Raw genomic sequence first — 27,806 nt, 5'->3', positions numbered from 1 at the left:
GCTCTAGGTGACCCTTCTTGAGCAGGGAGGTTGGACTAGATATCTCCAGAGGTCCCTTCCAACCTGAACCATTCTGTGATTCATGACATGCTCATAAAATTAAAAGATGATTAAAATTCAAGATTAAAAGGTCTTGAACATCATTAAATATATCTGGAGTGAGGCAAAACATGGCACACGGCCATGTTCTCATTCCCCAGGGCCAAAAAAACTAGACAAAGCAAAGACATTTTATAGGGTAGAGAGCCTTCAGCAATCTAGTTTTACATGGCTCCCAAATGCAGAAAATGTTAGGAGGCTCAATATATGACATGTAATATGTTATGTAAAGTTCTATGTGCATATATATGTAATACATCTGGTCTGATATAAAGACCTTTACATACATTCAGTCATGTCACATTTACACTACTAAGAGGCTTCTGAAAATATAAGATCAAACTGAACAGAAGAAATTGGTATCTAGTTTATACGGAATAGGCTTCCCAAAATTAAATTTAATTGAAATACACATCTTTTGCATTTCATATCTTGACATCTTAGCTTCATAGTCACAAACATAGTACAAAGAATAGCAGAACAGGCTCCTATTTTTATTTTGTTTAAATAGAGCTGAATTTAAAATCTAAGGTAGCAAATCTATTCATCCATACAGAATCATAGAATCATAACATCATTGAACAATTCAGAGTGGAAGGGACCTCAGGTCTCTAGTTCAACCTCCTGCTCAAAGCAGAGTCAGATTGGAGATCAGATCAGGTTGCTCAGAATTGTATCCGCTCAGGTGTTGAAAATCTCTAAGGATGGAGACTACAGAGCCTCTCTGGGCAACCTGTTCTACTGCTTGACTGTCCTCATGGTGAAAAAGTATTTACCAAATACGAACCTCTCTTGTTTCAATTTATCCCTGTTGTTTCTTGTCCTCCCACCATGAACCACCAAACAGCCTGGCTGTTAATATCTTGTAGACATGGGGAGATGGGGGGCAGGTGAGGGGTGATTTGAAGCCCTTGAAGCCATCTCATCTCCAGACCGAACAAATCCAGCTCACTAAGCTTCTTCTTACAGGGCACGTGCTCCAGCCTGACCATCTTGGTGACCGTCTGCTGAACTTCCTCCGTTTATTGACATCTTTCCTGTATTGGGAGGCCCCAAACTAGGATGTGGTCTCTTGAGTCTCAAGCAAAGGGAGACAATGATCCCTTGATCTGTGGTCCTGTAAATAAATCCCAGAATGCTGCTGGCCTTCTTTGCTGTCAGAACATACCGCTGGCTCATGTTCAGCTTTTAATGGATTAAAGTACATGTATTCACATATGTCAGCCTGATATTCTTCTTATGCATCCCAAAATGTTCATGCAAATACAAAAACAAGTATGCACACATAGGTTTTAAGGTACGGATCTCTATCTTTATGATTAAAATAAATATGATTTGGTTAAATCAGTGTCCATCTACACCTCCGTGGTTACAGTTGCAGATGAAGGATGGCTTTGTTGACCTTCATTTTTGACCTCTGAATGTACGATCACACACTTTTAACTCAATCCAGTGGTAACTTATCAAAGATTATCTTTGTTGCTCTGGATTCGTACTTTAAATACAAGTGGTCAGATTCCCTTTTGGCATAGTTTCAATGAAATCAGCTGTAGGTTTGGACTTGAGGAATTTCTGTTCACATGTGTAAGAGCAGGAGACATTTCTGAATAGCTCAATACTCATACTACCGCAAAAAAAAAAAATCAAAATGAAACTGTTGTGATCATGCCTGTGTAGTCCGTAGACAATGTTATTGATGCTAATAGGAAAAAATAAACAAGGAAGTGAAGATGAGAATAATAGGAAGAGAATGTTGGGTAAGAATAAGACAAGTATTCAAGCGCTGTGTTTATACACAGGCCATATGGTGTGGCCATAAACAGTGTGAGCTTACTTTACCAGCATTATGCATTTTTTAACCTCCCTTCCAGAAAACTCCTGCCTGCCAAATGTTTTTCTTGTCTCTAATACTGCAGATTCCCCAGACATGAAGCCTGCATGCTTATATACACCAAAATAAGATTCCGTAGACAGATTTTTCGTAACTATATCCACCTTCTATTAGTAGAATCAGGAATAGATGGATTGTCTTAAAAATGTCCTTTGCTATGTTCTTCTCTTTTTTTTTTTTTAATAAAATCTATACATTAACTGAACTCTAATGTGTAATGAATACTAAAGGCATGATTTTTCAGGCAAAAAAATTGCAATTACAGTAAAATCATTGCCAGACCTGACGTTTGCTGTGGAATACAATGTCAGGGATTCATTAAGATTTTTGTCTAATATTACAATACCTATCGGTTTTAAAATCCATAGCCGGCTATTTGGCAGCCTATTTTGATCTGTAGACTTTTGTTGCTAATTTGTTTTAGTGGCTTCTGAAGACTCAAGAACTGCAGGAGCATACTTTTAGGAACAAATTACATGGCATCTCAGTCACCATGCTGATAAATACATAGATAATGAAATATCAAGTATTCTTAATGTAGCAAGGATCTGGCTTTAATTCCATCATCTAATATACTATTTTGTCATTAGTTCATCTTTTACAACTCATTTTAGAAGTGTGTATGTTGATACTTTGTAAAATGAACATAATAATCCAAAATATTTCTTTTTCTATTGGCCTGCTTGTATTTTTTCCAAGAAGAATCTTAAGTGCACTATAGAGTTTGTAAGATTTTCCTTTTTAAATGACAGCTCTCATATAAATCTGTCTAATTCCAGTTGAGTCAATGACTGCTATGCCAGTTTGTACTAAATAAGGGCCTGCTGCAAAAATATGCTTTTTAGATTGCCAGAGGTCTTATGCTTCATTTACTGTACTCATCCCTAGTGAGAATGAGAGGTTAGTTCTAGTGGAGTGTCATATTACTACTGTTTCTCTATAGAGAGGTTGAACAGATGTCTTCATCCCAGGTTCTGTAGCTCTACAGTTGAAGATGCCATGACAATTGGGTAGTAAGTCAGCAGTTTTTTGTGCTAGGAAGCAAATTTACAGAGTCTAGTGAAGCTGTAGGCAGCCCAAATCCACACAAATCAAAGCCAATATAGAATTAAACTCCTGCTGAACAGGCTTGGTACTTACATGCCCAGATCACTTCTATTCAGTCTTCTGAGAATAACCAGCAAACTAATTAGGGACTTCAATAAGAGTAAGAACAATCTGTGAATACTATTAGGATCTCCGCAATAGCATCTGTATCATTTTGTCCTGTCCCCTTCTTTCCACTTTAGCTCCTGTCTCATTTGTTTCTAAATGAACAGCACATTGTTTGAAGGATTATTTTATCATCTGTTTCCAGGAAAGTTTCTGAATTTTACATTACTTTTTATTCTTGTAAGCAAGTATGGACCTGAAGCCTGAGTAACTCCTTTCCCTTTACATTTTAACCACTAAACTGACTTCAAGGGAATTTTGTCAGAAAATTTAGATACTTGAATAACTTGAAGACATTACAGAGGTTATTCAGATATTTGTATTTCTTTGTATTTTAAATTATTTTTAAATATTGCACTTTTTAATACAGAGACCTAAGTCTAAACTGCATTTCAAAAGCCAGACTTCTATTTCAAATATTGTCCTTTTTGCCTAGTAGTGCAAAGGTATACTTTATTTTCAAGTGTGAATTCTTTTAAGTGGAAGCTTTGTATCATTATTACTGCATGCTAAGAACATCCAAAACAGGTTAGCATAAAGTGCTGGTATGCTCTAAAGACATAGTAATTCCTTCATTAAAACAAGCTCCAAGATATTTACAATACTCAGGGGCCGTTCTGCACAATTTTTGTTCTGCAGCAACTATTGTATATGAAAGACATCTTTCATCCCCTTTTTCCCATCAAAAATGAGGAGCCAAATCCCATTTATCCGCCAATGAAATTACAGGAAGATGTAAATGATATCCTCATTTCCAGCAAAAAGAATTTTACTTCTTATAATTTCAACAGCTCTTTCTCTTTTTGACTGTGCTCAGGAGTTGTTCACTAAAATGCTAATTGTTGATAAGTCTCTGCTGATCTACACTACAGTTCCTGGGATTATATGCAGAAATAACTCACAAAACATCTGGAGCTGGCAATAATATAAATCTATTTGTCCTAACAGATATTGTCACAACCTGTAACTATGCAACAGAATAAGCTGTGTCAGTTTCTCACCACAAGTCCTCGTTTATATTTTTAGATTTTTTTTAGAAGACAGGAAAGGTGTGGTCAAAACTGATCAAACAGCATTTTGCAGAAAAGAATGCACACATCTGCAAAATGAATTCTTAGTCAATGTGTGTTTTCTCTATTTTCTTCAGCGTCAGTGCTCAGTACTAAAGAAACCGTTAAGGCTCTTGCATTCTTAGTTTCTTGACTTTGTTTGCTTATCAACATCCTGTGTGGTCAAGTTTTCATCTTGTTCCCTGCCCATATACAAAGAATTCTCTTTCCCCTCCTCTATTCTGTCCTTGGGGAGGGCTGTAACTCAGGGAAGTTATGTCTGATGTTCTAGACTACAGATCTCACTAAAAACAAAAATTTATACGAGGCTGAATGTGATTCATTGTATATTGCTGTAGACAAAACCATGCTGAATGGGACCACTCAAAACCATAATTCTGCATATTAGATCAAGTCTCTTTTTTTGTCATAACTTTTATTATGATAGTAAAATCATGCCAGAAAAGAGGAACATCCTCCCCAGTATAGATCAATTAAAAAGAATTTACGTCAGTCAAATGTAACTGCTATAAAGATATTTTTCATAATCTCTTGACTCTATCAGTTCTTTCTGATCACTGTTTTCTCTCAAATCTCAACCAAATTATATGATCTCTTTGGCAATGTGCACAATAATCAAAACTCCCATTGCCATCCCAATACATGGCTTAGGGGGCATTTCTGAGAGCAGGGAAATATGCAAACAATTAATAAGACAGTAAATCCCCAGGACTATGACAGGAGAATAAGTCCTGGCTACAAGATTTGAAAGATTTTCAGATTTATTTGTTTTTACCAGACCTATCTTTACTTTACTTGCCAATGCAAAGCAATGTAAATCTACCTTATTCAACCAGCTTTGTATATATTGTTAAAGCATATTGGTAAAATTGGCTTTCTACATTAATTTCCGTATCTCACTGCTGTGAAAGTGTCACAATTCACCCTGCACACATAGCAAAATGATTTTACTGATTTTTATTTTGTTTGCTTTTCACTCAGCTGAAAAGAAACTAGAACTCCATTAACACTGAAACACTATTTTCAGATTGATTCCTGCCCTGTCATTGCATGGATATGAATGCTGCTATCTGACATTTCAGGAAAGCATGAGAATAAGAAAAGCTGAGCTGCTGAGTCTGCATGTTACACAGTCAGAGAGGTAAAAGTTCACCAAAGAATTATTTAACCTGAGAAAATAATGAAGATACCTCCCAGAACTCTTAAATAAAATGAAAAAAAAAAGACACAATCAGTGAACCCACAGCCCAGTTCTAACTAGCAAAAAACTGAAGCACAAAAGGATGAACAGACAAAACAAATCTATTGGTTCAGTGTAGAAAACCCCAGCTCTCACCCTGCCTTTCCCTTCCACTCACGCACAGCCATCAAGAGGAGGAAATAGCAGTAGTGCTCTTCAGGGCATTAACTATATCGGTTATTTAGTCCAGTGGTAACTGTAATCAAACAATCAATTTCCTCTTTATTTGGATGCCTGGATTGCTAAGCCTCTAGTTCAGGTTAATTCATTTATTGCCCATTTTTCCTGACACAGAAAATCTAGGTTTCATTAGCGCTATCCTCTGCCTTTCACTTCATTTTCTCACATCTGTTTACTGACATTATTGGCATTCAAATGGTAGACTCCTTTTAGCAGTGATAAACAGATTTAGTTCTGGTGATGGATCCTAAAGTACAATCTTTATGCAAAGACATTGGGAACCTTTTGATACCATGGAGTACCTGTTCACCTCCTAGAATAAACTCAGTGCAAGAAAGAGCAGGCATAGCACAGCTTCACACAGTGGGAGTCACACCCATTTACTTCGAACTTGAACTTGGCAGCAGTGTGCAGTTTAAGAATCCATTTTACAACTCCTCATTACCTCTTTGATTTTTATGTATGGGTATAAAAGATATAATGGAAAAAATTCACTCATGGAAAATTATGAAATAATTGCCTCATGCCAAAGCCTGTCATTATTACGATAAACAAAATGAGCTGAAGATAGTAACTCACCTTTACTCTTTGTTTGAGATATTAATATTCCATAAGCATTCCTTTCTTTGGAAAACATTATTTATGATTGCTTCCAATTCACTGCTAATCTATGCCTGTTTACATCAGAATAACTCCACTGACTTCAAGGCTGTTTTTCCAGCTTGCATCAGTGCAAGCTTGGATTCATTTTCTTTAAATTATGTTAATGCCTACCTATTCTTTGCAGCTAGATATAAGCAGATTATTGCATGGACTTTGCTTGCAAAATAAATCTATTCACAGCAGCAATCTAGGCCATCAACTTTAATCCAACTAATTTCTGCATGAAGCCTATAACTACTACTTGAACTACGGTATCTCTATGAAAATCAGTCTTTATTTTAAGAGTTGAATACAGAATTGTTTTGGTTTCATCCTAACACTGCCCCATCCTCTCAATCCTGTGTGTTAGTCAGGATGACTTAAACCTGGGCTGATGCGGCCAAGTACAAATGTTAACATTGTATCACATCTGCTGTCTCTTGAATTGCTGACTTTGTAGATATCTTGAACTTTTCATTCCCATGAACTTGCAGGGTACTGATATTATGGACAAGTGAAAATGCTGATTTAATTTTCTCTCTTGTGATTTTATTATAAGAAACATGGGGAAGTAATATGTATGTAGCCCCACCCCCTTCCGCTGTACCCCAGATGAAATCTAGTCATCTTATAAGTGACTACTGGTTGTGCAGTTGTGCAACTCCTGTACTTTCATCAACAGTGCAGCAATAGCTAACAGCAGTCTTATTTTACTTACAGTGTTGTAAAGACCACAAGGAAGGACCTGGCCCTGATTTGGGAACCAAACACACAAGCAGGGTTTTGCTTATCTTCACAGTACTTTAAAATCTTACTTCAAAACATTTTTTTTTTTTGATGTTTCCTCTCAGCATTCACTCTGTCTCTCCCTAAACTTTGAGAAAAATATAATTTGCTAATTTGATGAAAATAGTAAAATCAAAATGAAAGGACTATATACAAAAGCGATTTTTTCATTTAAATCACTAGAATATATTTCACTGGAAAACAGTCAATACAAACAACCAGAATGAGATGGAATCAGTTTCAAATGTTTATCTCCTTAAAGTTTACTACTCACACTCTACTTTGTTGACCACAGTTAAAGTGATCTATATGCAGATTATTTATTAGACTACGACTGATTCAGTTGAAAGCATCCTCCAAGATAAATGGACTCAGAAATCTGATATCACAAAAAATATGGCTTCTAAGCACCATTCACAACACCTATTTATATACAGATTGTTCTAATACACACCGAAAAACACTTGTCGCACATTAGTAAGTGAAGTTGTTACAAACTCTTTACTTCAACCCTATGTGCAAAAAACCTACCTTGTTTAAAACCTAGAGGAAGCTGCACGCAGTGTAAACAAAGATGATGTTTAAGTATTAATATTTAATGAAAATGTAAAACCTGCCAAGCCAAGTCTCAGATCAATGTATTTTTTCCAGCTAAAAAGGGGTTGCTATTCAGGTGCTGAGTAGCAAGTCTCAGATCTCAATCTTGTTCTTTTTGGCTTCACAAACAGAGGGAAAAAGGCACACTGAAGTTTTCTTCCATTATCAGAATAGGCAAAAGAGAGAGTAAAATCAGTACTGCCCAGTGACTTTAAATATAAATATCATGACATGATTAATTACATAACTCAGATTCAAAGAAAAGGAAAGAAAACTACAGATAAGCTAGATAACTGAAGAGACGGAGATTCTTAAAAAAAAGGTCTGGTAGAACTCGAAAACTTCAAGTGACTGTGTCTTTACACTCAGCTTTGACTTCTTTCTCTGTTTCTTTTATCCTTCTCCCTCTTTCAGCTTTGTACATTCTTTAATGTTGCTTCCTATGTTTGGAAGCCTCCCACTCATTGTCAGCCAAGTGTCCTTCTTTGCTTTCAAGACTGTATTTAAAACCTGCTACCTCACTGCACTTTTACTAACCTACGTAGTTTTTGCTCATGCCTTCTCTTTACTGAAACCTTTTCATGTTTTGTGTTGTGTGTAGCTCACCTCTGGAAGGTCCTCAAGATAGGAACTACGTTTTGTTTCTTTTTTTTTTCAAAGCATTTAAGAACAAACTGGTTATTCTAACTTCAATCTTCTAAGGTGCTTGAAGATTTCTTGTAGGAGCATTCTGCTACTCAGAGTACCCTCCTGAAATATAAGACTATGTCAATAATGGAAGAAGAGAAGTAAGTTGGTGCAAATTTTGGCAGGTACAACATTCATTCAGCCAGACTAACAACTGGCAACCTTCTTCCCGCTTACCTCCCCTCACTTTCCCTACGGTCCAGTATTCTGTTTTCCAACAAGTCTGTCCCAAGATGGGCAAGCTGCAAGCAGCTACCCTTTGGTCTTAGTAAAGGTTTTATACAGGTTGTAAAAGAGATGCTATTTGCTCTTTCCACACTCTAGTCTTTCTTCTACAACCATGTAAGGAGAGCAAGATCTGCCTCCTTCTCCTCCTCCTTTCTTGTAAAAATATGAAGTATTTTTACAAAACAACTGAGACATGTTGCCAGAAATTAAATACTGCTCTAGTATCCCACAAAGCATGTTTATAACTTTTTTGTTTTCAATCATCAAACTAAATCTAATCAGAACACAAAAATACACAGAATATAAGAAACAGTGACACAATATTCAGTGGTCTGGGGACTTAGCAATAAATAAAATTTAAAAAGGAGGAAAAAGACAAAATTACAGTACTTTGAACTTGGCAGAGTAGTAATATAAAACATCCGTGACAAATAATTTCTGTGTAGACTAAACCTCCATTTTTAAGAATGTCACCCTCAAATCTGAAAGAGAAATACCTGCTGAAATGAGTTGAGGGTTTTCCCAAGAATCTCACTTAATAACCAGGAATGAAGTCCTATCAAAGCCTTTAAAGTCTATACTATGATAATTCCATGTCAAGATATAGTTACAAATATAGCAAAATAACTTACAGGATGCTGAAAAATAAAATAACATTGATAGATATATAGGAAAAAAATGAACTATTTAAAAAAGGTTAGCCAAAACCAAAGCAAACATAGCAAAATGGACAGTCAGAGTGCCTCCAAAATAGCCTAGCGCCTTCATCAAGCTTTTTGTCCCTATCAGCCTATGTTCAGCTATATTATTATTATTAGGCATAATAAAAAAAACACTGACTTTTCCAGCTGCGCTCTATATCATACTTTTTTCATATCTCTGAACCTCAAAAAGATGTTTTGCACTCTGCATTTCAATGCCTATCCAAAAATGTGTGTTACTTATAGTAGAAAGCACCATAATCTAAGCATTTACAAGAGCAAACTCTGATTTATGTCACAGACGCTAAGAATGGGACACACTGAATGCAATTAAAAGGTTATAATACAGTCATCTACAATTTAATATTGTGAAAGTGCATTCTGACTCAACTGAAGTCCAAGAAACTATATTGATATAACCTGGTTCAGTATCTAGCTTAACAATTAAGAAGAAAAGCTGATTTGTCTGGGTTTTAACTGAAAAGGAAAGTGTTATATCTGCAATTTTTGTTTTGCTTCTGTAAACAGAAGATTTGTGTTGTTACATGTATATCACAGACAGTAATTCTTCTCAGATGGTATCCTTCCTGGACCAAGATTACAAGCAAGTTTTCTCCACAGCCCACCTCATGACACTTCTTGCATTCCTGCAGAATATCTTGTACTTCTTACCATTGTCCCAGTAGCTTACAAAGCAGCTAAAATATTACTACAATTTTTAAGGTTGCATAGGCAGCTTGTAGAGTGTGGCTCATCCAGTGGCACTGAAGTGGACACTGCACTCTGGGAGCAGATTTCTGTAAAAAATCACTTATAAACTTCCAAACTACAGCAATACCTAAAATCTTGACTGAATCATCTCCCCTACTATCAGTAAAATTGGGAGACACAGTACAAACAGAGCACAGACCGCCTCTAGAATTTTAAGTAGTGTTGATTAGGGCTGCTCTAAATAGATAACACTGTTTAAAACGTTGGCAGCTTTGTTTACCCCAAGGCTTTAAATGCTGCCAGTACCCGAAAGGCTAACCAATTGTTAAGTGGTGCTGGGACAGGTTTTTAGTATTTTCCTATGCTGATGAGACTTAGATCTCTAAGTCTCACTCAAGCAACATATGCTGTCAAGTTGGGGAAGATGTAAGGGAGCCTACAGTCTTCCTTTAGATTAGACTATATCCTCTTTCAATTTTATTTTTAATGAAACAACTGACAACTTATAAACAGCACAGAAGCAAATCACCTGTCTCAAATTAGCTAGTTATACACTGAAATACTTCAAAGACAGGAATTTCTTCCTTTTCTCTTTAAAAGAACAGAAGTCCCGTTCCACTTCTGGGAAATACAGGATGAGGAAAGTCTCACATCCTTTGTGAAATGAGCTGATGAGCTAAAGAACTGAAACAGCCTAAGCAGAAGTCCTCATCAGTCACTTAACAGTCCTTATCAGACAGACAGAGAGGGTCCCAATGTGTGTTCAAGTATTCACTGAAGCTGACAGCATCTTAGATGTCATCTCACTTAGCAGAACACTGTTTCCACACAATGAGTTTTCTCTTATCTTTCACCAGGAGAGACTGCAAAAGCACAACTCAGAATATCCTGTAGGTTGATCTTCAGATTTTCACCAGGGAGATACAGGTTGAAATCCCCTCAGCCACAAAAGGAGATCGAACTTGTATGTCTCATCACATAGATAGGTGACATTTAATCATCTAGTTACTATTTAAAAGGAGATTCTTCTAGCATCACAATCTGAGTTTGAGGTAGGTTTTTCCAAGGTGGTTTTCTCTGCGAACGTGCAATGGGTTAGCTGAGCCTCCATAACCTGGAAGCCAATGCCTCATCCACGCACTCCAATAACGTTTTCAGTCCTCTGAGTCTGTTAGTGCTGCTGAGCATCCTCAGAGAGATCTGTGCACACCTAGGGATAAGTATTGGGTGATTGCCAAAAACAGTCCATGGTGTTACACTGCATACTGTTCAAAATGTCATGGGAAGTACTATAACAATTACTTAAGTTGAGGGTTTTCAAGTTATGGTCTATATAGTTTGTATATGTTGTCACAGTATTTTCAATAGGTACCAACGAAAAACCTACTGATAGTCAGCTTAAATCAGCTGTACAGGACCTATACTGCCAATGGAGCTAAGAACACAGAGGCTGAACACCATTCAGAGATGTGAATGGTGAATGGTTCCCTGGATCACGGACTGGAGATTTGTGAAATTCAGAAATCCATATGAAAGAAATTCTGACTGTAAATGCTCTCACTGTGCAAAGATAAATGACTGTCTTCTCAAAACAACTTTTTTAACCTGATCACTGAAGAGATTGTCACCAGAAATAGAAACAGCCACAAAATTTCTAAGCACAAATAAATTAACCAGTGACACAGTCACCCAATTCAACCCAAGTCACCCAACAAAAACCTGTTTGCATATTAAGACCTGTATATTAAGACTAGTTTTAAAAATAGTTTGCTCTGTCAGAAAAGACTGCTAACAGATTAGAAGCACTTTCCGCAAAGTGGATAGGTCCTGCCCATTCATTTTGTCAGCCACAAAACCTTCTGTAGAATGGCAAAGGCTTCATGCTGACCTTACATCACCTAGAAATTTCCTTTAAGTGAGGTTTCATTTTCTTTGTGCTTCTAGACTGGACATATTCAGTGATCTCAGCTATTGCGTTCATTCTAATTTAAAGTTGTAAATAAGGAATATGTTCTGCCCCTCCAATCTGTTCTTTCAGTCAAACTTCTATCTGGAAGTTCTTTCTTAACTTTCTTCTTCAGGATCAAAATTTTAGGGCTTTTCTATTTTCTTAGCAGTAAACAAATATATTGCAAATATTCAACTTCAAGTGGTACTCATCTGAAAGTAAAGTCTTGCTACATAGATGGACTTAATATTCAAAGAAAAATACACTGATCATTTGCATTCTTTTTTTATCAGTATGACAAGTGGTCATCATTTTGTTACTGCATGTCCCATTTTACATCCTAATCTATTTCTTACAGAAACTCATGTTCAAAAGTGCACTAGATTTGCTTTACCATCATATGACTGGAGGAAGCTATTAAGTCTCAGTATATTGGCTCTGACCCCCTAAAGACTTTGTTCATGTTTAAATGTTTACATATTTGAATTGCAATAGTTTCTTTAACTTTCTGTAAATCATTTCTTCAGGCATTTAAACTGCTTACATATTTCTTCCTGGGAGTGCTTCACAAGCAGACATACAGGAGCAGGTCCTTGGCAAAGAAGATGCCCCAAGAACACAACCTGTATTGCTCACCAGTGTAACATCTAATAAAAAACTCACTTTTGTATACACTCACATAAATGTGAGGAGATTCAGTTACCGACTCCCATGTTAAGTCCTTCACCATCTGAACAGAATCCAAGCACTACTTTTCAATCTGAGGGTTACTCAAAATACAGACAGAATATAGACTAAATATCTAACATTTCTCCTAAGAATCAAACACAGAATCCAGCTATGCCTAATTAGGGTCCAGTTCCAACTACTAGCATAATTTAGACATACCCTTTCTCAGAAAGAAATATGCAATAAATATCAGTAACTGCACTGCTGCATGATCTTTTCTAAATACACATTTGTATTTACTTCAAAAGGTAAATACAGACAGTCGGAGGTTGTTTCATAAGCAGCAGATCTAAATAATAGGACTCCTAAACCTGTTCATCTTGGAAGACCCTAGGGTCCAGCAGTCAGCAAGAAGATGGGAATATTTCCTCTTCCTTCAAACTTTTCATGCAGACAATTTCCTCAATTAGACTGCCCGACACAAAAAAGTAGACATATTTACTTTAGTTCTTCCCCTTTCAAGCCTTCTAGTCTGTTGGGAAAGATGACAACAAAACCCTGCTGGACAATTTGACTGACCAAATGATTTGTATGGTCCTACTTCAAAAAAGCTAACTCCTCCATCAATAACTATGTTATTTCAGTTAACTAAATCAACAACTCTTTGCAGACTATTTCATTGAAATTTTAATTCAACAAAAAAGTGAAAAGTCATTGGAAAACAAAGTATAGTTTTACAGACAAAGCAGAGTTGCAGTCCACAGCCAACTCGTATATGCACCTTATAACATCAAATGATATCCATCAGCTATACATAGCTAAAATACCTAAATCATCACAGAGATGTGCTCTTATATTTCTACTTGGAAAATAAGTTCACAAAAAAGACAGGTATGACTATTGCAACAGAAAACTGAGATACCAAAGGCAAGTTCATAAGCTTAGGGACAAAGTAAGCAGCATATACCGTATGGTGACAGTTCTTGCAAAGGAGATTACTTGTACAATTTAACCATTCTATTGTGCCTTGCAGATGAACTGCCAATCAATTTTGCTTTCTTGCAATATTGCAGGCAAGGCAAAAGAAGACACAGCTTTCTTGCTATAGCAAAGAATGTATGCATCTGAGCTGCTTGCTCTTTTCATAGAGAACTGATCTTAGCATTGCTATCAAATAACAACGATGTAGAAGAATTTGGGAAGTGGAAGCTACCAGGCAGAAGTGTAGCCCACTTTGCTTTGTAATCCCTGTATCTAGTTCAGTAAAAATACATCCGTTCAGAACAGGTTTAAAAAAGCAGACTGGGAAATGTAAAGGTATCCTATTCAAGAATAAGGAACACAGAATACATCACATTATCTTCCAGATGAAAAATAAAATGGCTTTTTCTGCCATGCTATCAATAAAAAATTGTCCAATTCTGTAAAGTTATTTCTGAAGTTATTTTTAGTGAATTGTGGTGAGAAATACTTTTCATTGTTTCCATGGAAATTTCCCCACTAAACTCCTGTCTTGTTTACCTTTATATAGAAGAACAATTCTTTCAATGTCTAGTTATATAGTTACAGTGAATTCAGATATCTCACTGAAATTCCTAGTGGTTCTGTGGAACTGGAAGGGGAAAAGGGGAGGAAGGGAGAAGAATGGGAGGGGAGATGACTTCTCCTTTTGAGTACCTCTTATTAAGTTCCAAATCTCTTCTCCAATCTCCTTGAAAGAAAAAAAAGAAAGTATAGGAAAAGCAAGCTCAGGAAAAGAGCTGCAGATTGTCTATCCTCTTCCAGAAAGACCACAAGTGCTATACACCATAGGAAAGCAATAGACCCTTATGAACCCGCTTAGCTCCTTAAAGAAATGTGCAGGCCCAGGAACAGTGACAAATAGAAAAGGGAAGCTCTTTCCATTTGCTAAGGATCAGTTTCCATGAAGTTTCACATTTTAGGAGAGGTTTTGTAGGTCTTCATGTCATGTTGACAGAGGAAGAGAAATAGAGATGACACTTAAGAAATGTGCAGGTGTCACTAACTAAGCTTTTTTTCCCTCTGTTAAACCAATGCATAGGGAATAACCCAGTTGGAACTAAAAAGTGAGCAAGTTGGCAGTGGGTGGGGACAACACTGAATTAAGTAAACAAAGAGACTCTGAGATTCAACAAAATGCAGAAATAAAAAGCAAAGTCTTAAAGACAGAAAAGTCACAGAACTAACAAGATATATTAAACAGTTCTTTACATAAAGGCTAGTTAGTACCTGTTCCTCTCTAATCTGGTTTTGTTTACCAAGACTGAAATGCTGCATGTTGACAATTGCCTAAGACTATTCCAATAGGTGGGAGAGGAAAACTCCTGAATTATATAGGAAGCATCCTAAAAGCTGGTGTGCACTAGGATAAAAGAGGCGATGGGTGTGTTTCTTACTAGCTATGAAGCCCTGCATGTTCATGCCTATATGGTAGAGCCTTGATGCCCTGTATACAGTGAGCAATGAGACTGTCTTGTGCGTTTGAAATGCTGGGGTGAGGAGTAATAGTTTTGGCTAGGAACATTTTAAATTTCTTAGAATACAGAGTTGTTACACAGAGTAAACAACTGTATCACATCAGGGATATATCAGCTATAAACAGATATATTTCCACACCTCACTAGCTGCAAGTTGTTAATATTTTGCATTTTAAAGTGCTTGAATGGTTCGGATATACTTTCAGATTTTTTTTTTACCTGAGGCCACCCAACAGATCACCAGATGACACTTAATTTAGAAAGTGACCTAAAAGTGTTTCAGTAAGACATATTAAAATCTTGGCAGTTTAGTAAAATCACTAAAAAAGTATTGATTTTTCTAAATTAGCAAAGAAATGAAGCAATAAATGAAATGAAACAGAGACGATATATCACAAAACAAGTAACTTGAGAAGTGTTATTTTAATTGGAAGTAGACTTTTGTAAGTAAATAGTAACTGCTCTATATTTAATATAAGCAATACAGTCTCATGAATGAGATTTTCTTTTTTTGCTCTATCTTTCTTAAATATTCGATAAAAAGCAAGGAGACTATTGTTTGTGTGGAAATTATGAGGTGTGCTGATTAATTAAGCATATAATAACGAGGTAATGAATTCTCAGTATGCTGACAGAAAGTTGGATGTCTGAAAAAAAACATTGCAGAGATGTGGTTATGAGTTTTCCCTTCATTTTTTTCTTTCATTTATTCTTTTTCTATGATAACTGAACATATGTGGATTATTTTAAGTGTGGGAGTGACAGTGTGGATGTCTAATTAATTGCCCTAGAAAATAAAAAATGTTTCTGCCTTACTCATAAAGACCATTTGGCTGAAGCGCTGTCTTACAAAGCTGGATGTAATATGGAGCATGCTATGTAAAAACTGAATGAAAGGTATAAAAAACTTAGTTAAGAAAATGGCTTAGCCATTATCCAGGATTTTAAGCTGGAGCAGGTAAACTGTGCTTCTGCAAGTATGATATTGCTTATCAGCTACAGAAGAACAAAGAATATGGATAGGTACAGGTAAAGAGTGAAGAATTCATAAATAAACCAACTGGTATGATGAGACAGACATATAGGCAAGTTTTCCTTCTGACCTGTAGCAGAGGAAGTTTTCAGTAAAGACAAGGTTCTAGCAAAATGTGGACTGTTCCTCTCATTTGCCTCAGATATTTGACTCACATTTCTAAGATTTTGGGCTTTATGCTTTAGGTCTGGCCTTATTCTTCCTTATCACCAATTTCCCAATAGCATAAAAAAAAATCTGTCAGATAATGTTTTGGAAAGCATTTCCTGCAAGGATTTCAGTTTCATGTTTCCTACAGTTTATGAGCATTTTCTGAAGAGATGCTAATCATAGCTATCGTTACCATTTTATGTGAATCCCCTCTTCTAAGGGAAATACTCTCAAAAATATTAAAGAATATTCACTTGAGAGAAAGGTGTTTTATGCATAAGGCAGTGCCAACAACAATAAATCAGAAAAGAGTGTGTCTGAAAAATACATTCAAAATATACACAGGTCTCTCTGTGCCAGATAGATTGTAATAGTGACTTAAAAACTCAGTTGCCGCACAGCTTTTCAGACTATTATATAAGTGATGCAGGATTACAGATTTGATGATTAGACACTATATTACAGAAAGGATTCTTGAAAAGTGATATGTAGTAACAGACCATGCAACATATTTTATAAATTGGGTATGATTAAAGAAAGATAACCATAGATATTGTTACATTCACAAAATCAACAAATGTGTTTCTCATTTTACTTTTAGAAACTTGATTTATTCTCCTTTTAGCTCTCTCATAGCTATCCTACAGAGGCATAACCCTCAGAGATTTACACTGGCTATGAAAGACTATTTATTTCCCCATTCAAATCCTTAAAGGGAACGCTATTTTTAATTCTGGTGTTCTTCTTTTCCAAAGGCCATCACCCAACAAATCAAATGTCTTGAAGCTTGTAAGCCTAATAGCAAACATCTAGAGTTTGGGAAAACATAGAAGTGTGTATTAAATAAGAAGATAAAAGAGTGTGATGAAAATGCAAATATTTTTACCTAAGAAGTGGCAGCAATTCAGTGGTCCAAAAGAAAAAAAAGATATAACATATCACGGAAACCTTTTGTATGGATAAAGCAAACTGTTTGACTGCAAGGTATTACTATCATTAAATAGGGAGTAGCAATTATATTATATCAAACTATTTTCATAAAAACGTGTCCCTGTTATTATCTTGTAAAATGAAATTCAATGAATAATATATGAAACTTGGAGTGTTCTAAAGTATAACTAATATCTGTTCATAGATTAAGTTTTATCTTTAAAAATAAGAATTGTAAATCTTTACTAGAATCATAGAATCATAGAATCAATAAGGTTGGAAGGGACCTCAAGAAAGCTTACTAAGAAAGCTAGTTTTAAAAACTAGAGTACAAAATGATCTTACATATTGTTGATCCATATTTTCTCCCATTTTAACATGTTTTTCTAAAAGGAATATAAATCCCATTGTTAGGAGAAATATTAACTATGGAGGAAAGCAAGTACCAGAGAACAAAAGAATAAATACAGCTATCTTTCCCCAAGCTGTTCTTTAGGTTGTTAAAGGCTCGACTCTGCCATTCTTATTTTGGGTAAATAGTGCTTTATTTCTATACCTACTAAACTGGTACTACCTGGCATTTAGTGAATTAACAAGTTGCTGTATCGATAGTTCACTAGATAGGTGTCCTCTTTTTAACTATAATAAAAAGTTACCATATTTTCTTATCAGTGTACATGAACATTATTTTAGCTTGACTGAATTCTCATGAACCTCAGTATGTCTTATTCAGTTTAAACAAATATCTACTTTAACTATTGTGCTTGAGTTTGGTAATATGACACTTTCCGTTCTTCAGCGAAACTCAATTATATTCTAAACATGTTTTGGGGTTTTGAGATAAATAATAATGTATCGTATATATCATACTATAGGCACATTGCAAAAGAACAAAATGAATACTAGATATCATTAGAAATACTAGAATAGTAGAAATATTAGAAATTATTAGAATAGTAAAAACTAAAGACATTTAACATATAGCAAAATACAATAACTATTCTGAAATAGCTGTATTAATTAAATGGATCCTACAGTCATCAGCTAAATGTATGTAATCTAGAGATAACAATGCAAAAGCAAGCCAAAAATAGAGAACAAACAGGCCTTTTCAGGAAGGAAGAAGTGTATTGTATAAGAAGTATAGAGAAACTCATGAGTCACTGTTTAAAAACAAAACAAAACAAAACAAAACAGAAAATAACTCATGACTAAAGCCAAGAAGAAACAGGCCATTTCATCAATGTTTATATAGACCATAGTGTAAAAATGAAATACTTGATTTAAACACCAAAAAATATTTAAAATATAATTTAAATAAATTTTGGTTTTATTATACCCAATTGAATGAATGAAATTATGCATTTCATTGATGGTTCAAAATACAGATTAAAGGAATTGGAATACAACTGTATGCTTTTTATATGATTAATTATTTTTATTTTTCTGTACAATTAATTTTTAATTCCTGTAGATTGATATGGTAACTCTAAAGACAGCCCTAAAAAGCAGGAGATGGAAAATTGTACCATTCCATGTTTAAATATCTAAGATACTATGACTCAGAGGCACATGTTTAAGACCTATTCCTAGCATTAATAAATGTATTTCTATTTTGATAGGCCAATGTATACACAGTGGCAGCTGAGTAGGGGTGTGTGGAACCAGGACTGACTTAAACTCATTTTCTGTATCCTCCTTCCTACCACTTCTTAAAAGAGGTGAATACTAAGCAAAGCAGTTCTTCCTTTCTCCACAATAGCCACCAATAAAATCTGGGAAGGCTAAGCAAAGGAATAAAATGGATCTGCACAGTGATTTCTGTTTGAAATATTTGCTGATTCTTGTAACTCAGCTGAAAATGACATGCACTATGATGCTTTGGATTAGATACATCTTTGATGTATTTCAGGAGTGCAATAATGATGAAATACATTAAGAAAAAAAAACAAACAAACATTCCTTTCTCTCATAACAATGAAAAACAAATGCACGATTAAATTTTCAAGAGAACAAACTGGAGTTCTGGCAAATGTTTTTTAATATTGAAAATGAAAAATAATGAATATGCTGATAGAGATGCTCCCTGATACAATGCAAGCAATATATTTCCTTTTCATAAGTTCCTTTAGGAAATTTATGTCCTAATCCTCCAAAGGCATGCACAAGTTTAACTTAATCTATATTTGTGTTTCTATTTTGAGCTTGAGAAAGAGCAATAAAAAACTCTCATCTAACACAGATATTTATTACATTCACTGCTTCCCTTCACACCACTTTATTTGCTTTTGTGTACTAAACTACAAGAACAAAAATAAAGTAATAGGTGAAACACATAGGAGAAAATATGAATACTATAGTAAGCTATTAAAAAAAATATTCCCCCCACACATAAAATTTTGAAGGAAGGCTAAAACTTACCTTCATTTTTATCTATCTCAATATTACCATAGTCTTTCACCAATGAACAACCCTGCATACCAAAAGTGCTGCAAGATGGGATTGAGCAATGTTGTAGCTCTATTTGCTGGCATTCTATGTTAAAGAGAGGTATTTATCTTAGTTTTACTTGTCTGCAAAATAAATACTTCATGTAGTTTTCTGTTTAATCTAGAAAAGAGGAAAAGACAAAAAAAACTTCTCTTTATAACACTGCCTGTTTTCTGGTTTCAGCGGGCTTAACTAACTTTTTCTGGTTTCATTTCTTATGGTTTTACATCCATTGTTTTCCACTTGAGTTCTGGTTTATTTTTGGAAAAAAAAAAAAGAACAAAGTTTTTCATGGCTTCCACATAAAACTATTGGATAGGGTACTGTTAACTTTTTTTTTTTTAAATGGGTACTTCTGCTACTCTTCTTAGTAAATTAAAATTAATGGGGCTATGTATGAAGGCAGAAACAGTAATAAGGAAAAGACTATTTTATTTTAAGGAATAGGCTGGATTTTCTAATGCCAGTAGAAAATTTACAGACATTTTACTGTTAGCTTATTATTTGAAAAGTTTTATTATTTTGTGTAATACTGGTTTGGAGTTTTAGCTGTACATATTTTTTTATTATAGTTTCCTTTTAAAGCAATTCACCTTTTACGTATGTATACTTATGTATTTATTTACACACACATACATTGTATTTTTGAAGGCGATTCTTAGGACATTTTCACTGCACTCATGTAGAGCATCTTAGAATTAAATAGAACCACATAAGGCCAGAGGCAGACAAACACATAGTGATTAGAAGGGTCACAGTTTAAGTCTCTGTGTCACTGATTCTTATTTGTGAAAGTCTTTTCACCATCCACAAAATAGGCTATGGTAGTACTGTGCCAATTCCATGTTGCATCTCAAATCTTACTCTTAAGTAACTCCATGCACTACAGTCGGAATAGGATCCACACTCTCTTTACTCTTCCTGCCTGACCAGTCTAGCAAAAAAGTATATAATCTCGTAAGACTTTAGTCTGAACGGAGTCAACCAGGACCACTAACTACTAAAGTGGAATTCAAGCCACAAATCAGAACTGAATGCCTTCTAAATGTGAATATTCTTTTCCTTATAGATAGTTCCCTTGGAATCTGACATACTTCATTCATGTTGCTATTTAAGATCATGTGATTCAAGAACTATTCACCTCAGTTCAAGTTTCAGTGCTTTAATTACTAAACGCTATTAGTAGAAATTAGAGTGTGAATTAGAAAAACATTTGCACTAATTAAAAATCCCTAGCAGTGGATTGCTTTAAAAGCTGGCCCTCTTAATCTAGTGCTTTCCTATTTTTGGTTTCTTAGTGTATACTGTCCAGTTCAGTTTGAAAGAGAAGTTTGCCTCAGTTACCCATTTTTAACCTTCAAAGAGTTAGACATTTAAAACTAAACTACTCATCCTTGTTTCCCTCCTCACTTAATGAAGAAAAATAGGCAACTAGATAATCATCCTAGAGATTAACCTTGGGACGATATATTGCCTTCTGGAGGCAACAGTTTCTCAATACTGACTATAAAAGGAGCCTAGAGTTACTAGCATCAATTTAGATGTGCCCATTTTAGATGCCTATATAAGGGCAAGACAATCCCATCCTACTGACAAGACTGTCAGAGAGCAGAGGAGGAATACCACATACTAACAGCATAAACAATGCAAGCTAATCATCTGATGTATTAGTTCCATGGGATGTTCCTGCTTTCTGTTTTATTTGGCAGGAATTTTGGGAAAGGTGTTCTTGAGGAAAAAAATAAGCTAAACTGAAAAAGTGAATGAGAGAGCACATAAAAGAGAAGAGGCAAAAGGAGTTATACAAAAGAACAAAGAAGGGTGTAGAATGTGTATGGTTCAGCCTTCAGCACAAGGATGGGAAAGTCCTAACAGAAGATCTCTAGAGCATCTCGAACACCCTGCTTTGACTGTGCCTGACTCAATTCTTGTTTGTGTCCACTCTTCACTCTTCCCCACACACCACAGAGAAGTATGAACATTAGGATCCTAGTACCATTTACCTTATAAAACAAAATCCTCTCCTGTGTTATTCTTAGTCCAGAGTAGAGGACAAAGAGAGGTGATTCTAGCGATTCATTCAAGTCTGCCACACATGATGGCATAAATATGCTAGAACAGTGGTCTGCAGATAGTTCAGAACAGTAAATCATCACCAGCCCTTAAAATTTTTACAAACCACTACATATGCAGTCAAGGAAATTTCATACATTAGAAGCTTAGTAGTACATACTACTGAATACATTCCCATGGATCAACTCTGGGCCTTTTATGTTATCCTGGTAGACTATTTGCAACCTATCGTAAGAGACTCCAGTTTGAAAGCCACTGCTAGAGTTTGAGAGCTTGAAACTGAAAGACTCTGGAAACTGTAACAACAAAACAGACCTGGCTTTTTTATCACCAAACAGGGAAAATCTCAAAATATGAAGATATTTAAGATTTATATCTATATCTAAAGCTGAGTAGTTCTAAAAGTCCAGAAGATTAATTTTTAAATCCCTTTAAAGAAATCCCAAGGTATTTTTAGAAACATAGGTGTTAATTTTAGCAATTACTAAGCCTGTGCAACTCTCATTAAAGTCAGTCAGAAACAAAGATAATAAAATTGTCAATGTTTCGGCCACTGTTACGTACAAGGGTTTTTTTATGTTTTAATCCAGTTCTCTCCTAAACCAAACTGCCTTTACTGCTGCATAATATGTTACAGCCTCAAAATAACCTGCAGCAGTCCTATTACTAAATATGTCCACAACACAATATATTTAAAGTCTACTGGTTCAATACATAGTTGCCATGTTATCTAATTGACAAGAGGGAACTTAGGCAGAGGAAAATCCTATTGATCCCTCCTGCTAATACATAATAGGAATATAGTTGATACCATAAGAAGTTTTTTTAATTTTCCTCATTTTTATTAGCTAGTAATCTTACAGGAAAATCTAAATTGTATTTAAAAGATTGTTCTTACTAATCTGAATATTTATAGTTGTAGTATTACATGATAAGAGACAATTCTCCAGCTGACACTTCTTTTCATTGACCATAACCCATACTTAAGTACTCTAAGCATGCTTGAATTTATATATACGTAAGCATTTTATGTAATACCTTTTATATACTTTATACTACTGTGTACAGTAATTTATATTAACATTTTAACACTATAGATTGCATAGCCATACATTTCCATAGATACACAATTTAGATCTTGATATAAGTAATCTTCAGATCTGTAATTCCTAATCAAAAAACTATTCCTGAATAAAGCTTGCACAGCTGAGCCCAGAGTTTTAAACTCTGTGTATGTAAAATAGGTTGTTATTAATATTTAAAAAATGCTACATAAGGTAGCTGGGATTTTTTTCTTGTTATAGCTTTAATATCTTAAAAGTAGCCAATATGATTTAGAACTGCATCTGATCAACAAGGAAGACTAATAATTTATTCAAGTATGTTACTATCATTGTTTATCACTGGAATGATTAATTCTTGATTAAGGAAGTGGGAATAAGGTAGTGCATTTTTTTTCGGATACTCTTCCTTGAAGGAAATTCAGAATGGGAGCTATTAGCTCTAATGACTCTTAAATGTTCTGAAACCATCTTGAACAATCGCCAAGGGGCAGAAATGCTGATATTTACTGAAGGAACCTAAGTCTTAACTGAATCACCTATTTTCTTATCCAAAGGACTTTGAGGTAGCATCAGTAAGAGACAATTTATTGTCCCATTCAAGACAAAGAGCCAGCGCTGATGATAGAGGGGAGGGGGCTATATTTAGTCTTGTTAGTACTAATTTCTGTGAATCAGTAGTGTGATTCAGGCTGGTCAGTGAGGTTGACGCAGGCCTTAGAGAGAGAGACAGCTTGGTTATCTGTATTGGTTTATCTTTTGAAAGGGGAAAGGAGAAAAGAAAAAAACGAACAAAATATTTGTAAGTTGATCACAGAGCAGTGTATTGCAACATAAAATTTTATGAACCACATTTTCAGTCAGCATGAATTGGTATAGGCCCACAAAATCGGTGAAATCAATGTAGTTTCACAAATTAACATTAGCTGACTATATGCTCTTCAAGTTAAGACCACCAGCTTCTTCACTGAAGTGCAGCACTAAGAAGTCTCAAAAAGCAACACATCTGAAGTCACTCAAGTAGTGAAATCCAAACAAATCAATCTTTTGCATTTCATTGCCAGACTCTACATACCCTCCCCAAAAGCACTTTTGTACTTTAGTAAGTATAGTAGACATTCCCACATTTTAAATTTTGGGGTGATAGTTGTGCTACCTGACAATACATATATATACCAGAGACCAGCACAGACATGGATGATGGCTAACAGGATTTCTTGGGTGATGGGTAACAGTAGTATTATTTTGAACAAGCCCTTTTAGTGCACTGGACCTGACTGCCTCCAGGACAGCCTTTCTTGGGACTCTTGCCATCTTTTTGGAATTCAGGCATGAAGTAACGAGGCTAAACAACCATGGGGGAAGAAAGTAAAAGAGGAACACTCCAAAAATAGGGAAGTGCCACACTGAAAAAGTCACTGGAGTAGGAGTAGCTGGGTGTTCACAGTATATCATTTTAGGGTGTACTAGCACACTATTTGCAGAGTAATAGCACACATTCATTCACCAGATATTTCTCACTTTTTAAGAGGTAGACATAGTAGTACTGCCTCGTTGCATTGGCACTTGCTTTTATTTTATTTATTTCTCTTGAAAAGCCTCCCAAACATGTTATTTCCTGCTCTTTATAGCAGTGTAAAGTATGGTTATCCTACCCTGCTCTTCTTCTCGTCTCTCTCATGCCTGATCCAAGTCCTTTACAGGGTCAGATTCTCTGTAAGTTCCAGGATTTCATGCTTTGCTATTTTTTTTTCTTTGAATGTAGACTTTGTGCCATTGTTCATGAAGTATCTGTGTACTCTTTTATCTGGTCTGGGGCTGTAATAATGCTGTGCAGTGGCAGCGCCTGAAAAGAATATGAAAAAAAAGAAACAGTTGGTGAGCAGATAAAGTCCAGTGTATACTTTCAGGTGTATTTCAAATATGATACATATGAAAAAAAAAGTCATTTGTATAACAATCATTCTGTTACCAAAAATCAGTTTTCGGTAAAACTTCCTTTCTCTTGTTCCTTTCTTTATTTTACTTCTTTTTTATTTCTCACCCTCCTGACTGTGTATTATTACAGTGAAAGAATATAAAATTGAAAGAAAAAAGTAAAGGAAAAAAAAAGTTTTGTGACAGTAATGAAAATGAGTACAAAACTTAAAATATTTTAGACTATTACATATATTCATAGATGGAAAGATACACAAATCCCGAGTTCCTGAATAGTCAAGAGAAGAACTTCAAGCTGATAAAGCTGTAGATGTTTATGGATAAGCTTCTTTCCTAAGGGAGGGGTAAACTGGATTTCAGGATAAATTGGGTGAGTTTGCTTTGTTTCACAAGAGCATTGTAAAACCAAATAGGTGGATGATAGAGTGATCTGGCTAACATGACACCTACAAGACAAAAAGAGAGGTCAATTGTTTGCAAAGCCAGATTGTTTGGTCTTTTAGTCAGCATATTGAGGAATTTGTTATGATACAGGATATTGCCACATAAGACATAATCTTAATGGCATTGCAGAAAATTGTAGAGCTCCTGCCAGGAGCACAGGAGGAACAGGACTCTTGCCTAGAATGGTCTGTGAAGAGTGGGTGTGAACAGAGTAGTACTGGAGTGAAAAAGCTGACCGAGAGATATATAGCTAGTCCGTAAAAGTTTATCTATGCAAAACTGGTGAAATCTTTGGCTATTCGGTTCGTAATGTTTGCATGCAAAAATTCTCACAACTTTTCAGACTTTCTGCATGCTCTGTAGTTTCATGAAGTTTAAAAAAAGCCTTGATTACACTTATTCCTATATTGGTCCAATTTGAACAGGATTAACGCTTGTAGTATAGTCAGGAAACCAGTTTCAAAATCTAGTAAGTTTTGATTCATGCACAAACTAGGAAAAGACCTAGTTTTCTCTTCTTGGGTCAAGCCCATAATGCAAGTTTGCCGAAAGGCCCCTAGTTCATACAGAATGGTGTGGTGGTCACTCAGACCTTGACCACCTTACTCCCTGTTGACCACATATTGTAATGATCCAAATACTCAAATTCATGCTCTTTATGCTAAAATCCTCATAGTAAATATATCAAATTCTCTGCTACACATTTTCTGCCTCTGTAAAAATGTATGATACTTCTGTCATTACAGTGTTGGTCACAGAATAAGAGCAATTGTCATTGATTTGTCAGATCTGGACTTTCCAAATTGTCTCCAAACCACACTGAATTTTCCTGAAATAGTAATGTTTCCCCAAAAGTTAAATGAGATGTCTCCAGAAATAGTCATTTGTGCATTCTATTTTTGTTTGGTTTGTATGATTGATGACCTAAATTACATGAAATGTTTTCTGTTACTCAATTAGATGTCCTAACCTTTAGAATTAGGAATGCCTACTTTTTCACAAAAACTGTGAAGAATATTGTAACTAAAGGATTAATTTGAAAAGCGTTTTGAATCCGTAGAATATTTTCTAGAGCTACAAGGAATTTTTCCTTCTTATCTTCACTCAATTTGTGCTGCATGTTTTTAGGTTGTCCTGGTAAATTAGTGTAAGAACACTAAACAATAACTATTTTGTGCCTTCCCATGAAAAACATATCCACTTAACAGGCTCTACTATAATAGTATCTCACAAAAATATTTTGGTGTGTACCCCTTTTACCCCTGCTTCCTTCCTGCAAATAGAAAAAAAATCCCATTTGATAGATGAAGAACTCAAGCACAGACTAACTACCCTCCCCAAAGACAAAATGAAGCAGGTACAGACACACATCCAGACTGCAAAGCCTTGAACACATCATCTTCTTAGCTTAACCAAAGCTAATTTTGTCTGCCTGAGAGGTAGGAAATATGACAGGACTGTGCAGAACACATCTGCCACTCTTAGAAAGCTGGAAGTGCAATTTTCAAGTGCCTAAGGAAGCCTACAGTGATCAGTGCGGATGAGGGTGCCGAACTGCAGGTAGAATGTAAGAGAATTTCTTGTTTTATATGTGTTCAGATAGCTTTATATTCCCCTTCTGGGAAGAAATGCAAGAAAGAATCTCAGTAGATTAGTCTGCAGGATTTGTCTACCTATTTTGATTTTTCAATTGACCTCCAGATACGCAGAGGTAAGGTAGTATTTTTAGCAGCTTCCAAAACGGGCAGGAGCCAATTACTGCTCACAGCCTCTTTTGATTGCCTGACTTGAACAAAGAAAAAAATGTAATAGGGATACAGGTAAGAAAGAAAGAGACAATGAAGCTCAAGCAACCCATGATAATAAGGTAGTTAGGATGATTTATTTATTTGCCAGTCCTTGTGGGCTGTTTTGTACTGACTTCATTCTGTTGCTTTAACTCCCTACTCTCTGTAACATCTCAGATCTGTAACAACAGTGACACACAAGCTTCTCTGTTTCATTTCTTTTACAGCATTGGCTCTAATAGCAGTGGGATTTGAACATTAACAATGGAGAAACAGGGTATTTATGGTAGGTTAAAAGAACTTGACAGCCTGTAGCACAGCTGGACATTCATTCTAGTGAAATGGCTAACAGAGAGGCTGATAGTATGTCAAAACAGAACTCTAAAACAAAACAAAGAGAGTATAGAATTATATATGTTTTATGTAGGAGGATTTTTCATTGAAGGGAGTCATCAACTGCATTGGAAAAAGACTTGAAGGTTTTTTCCCCCCTAATCTCATTCCCAGATGTTTTATTGACTTCCAGTGTATCCTGACCACTCACTTGGGCTCAGATGTTGACATCCCTGTTAATTTTTCATTGTCCAACCTAAGAGCCCACAGGCTTGGGGCAGGAAGGTGCTGAACATGTGCAGCTTCTATATGCTTCCACTTCCTTTGCAGAAGCTGCTCATGACCCCAGAGAGGGAAGTAAGACTGCAGACGCTAAACCTGGTGATCCCACACCCCACAGCACTCAGC

General features: G+C 35.6%; 1 long non-coding RNA gene across 2 annotated transcripts in view; it reads right to left on the bottom strand.

Annotated features, from left to right (window-relative positions):
* The window catches only part of LOC134136389 (uncharacterized), a 45,516-nt gene that overhangs the window by 17,225 nt on the left and 485 nt on the right, over positions 1-27,806 (bottom strand). For both annotated transcript variants that reach the window (XR_009957493.1, XR_009957492.1), the window contains one exon: positions 24,552-24,742. This is a non-coding gene — a long non-coding RNA (uncharacterized LOC134136389). The remainder of the gene's footprint in view (positions 1-24,551; positions 24,743-27,806) is intronic.

The sequence above is a fragment of the Rhea pennata genome, chromosome 1 (genome assembly GCF_028389875.1).
Source record: "Rhea pennata isolate bPtePen1 chromosome 1, bPtePen1.pri, whole genome shotgun sequence".
NCBI classification, from domain to species: Eukaryota; Metazoa; Chordata; class Aves; order Rheiformes; family Rheidae; genus Rhea; species Rhea pennata.
The sequence above is the reverse complement of the archived record's forward strand: the minus strand, read 5'-3'. Positions and strand labels throughout refer to the sequence as shown.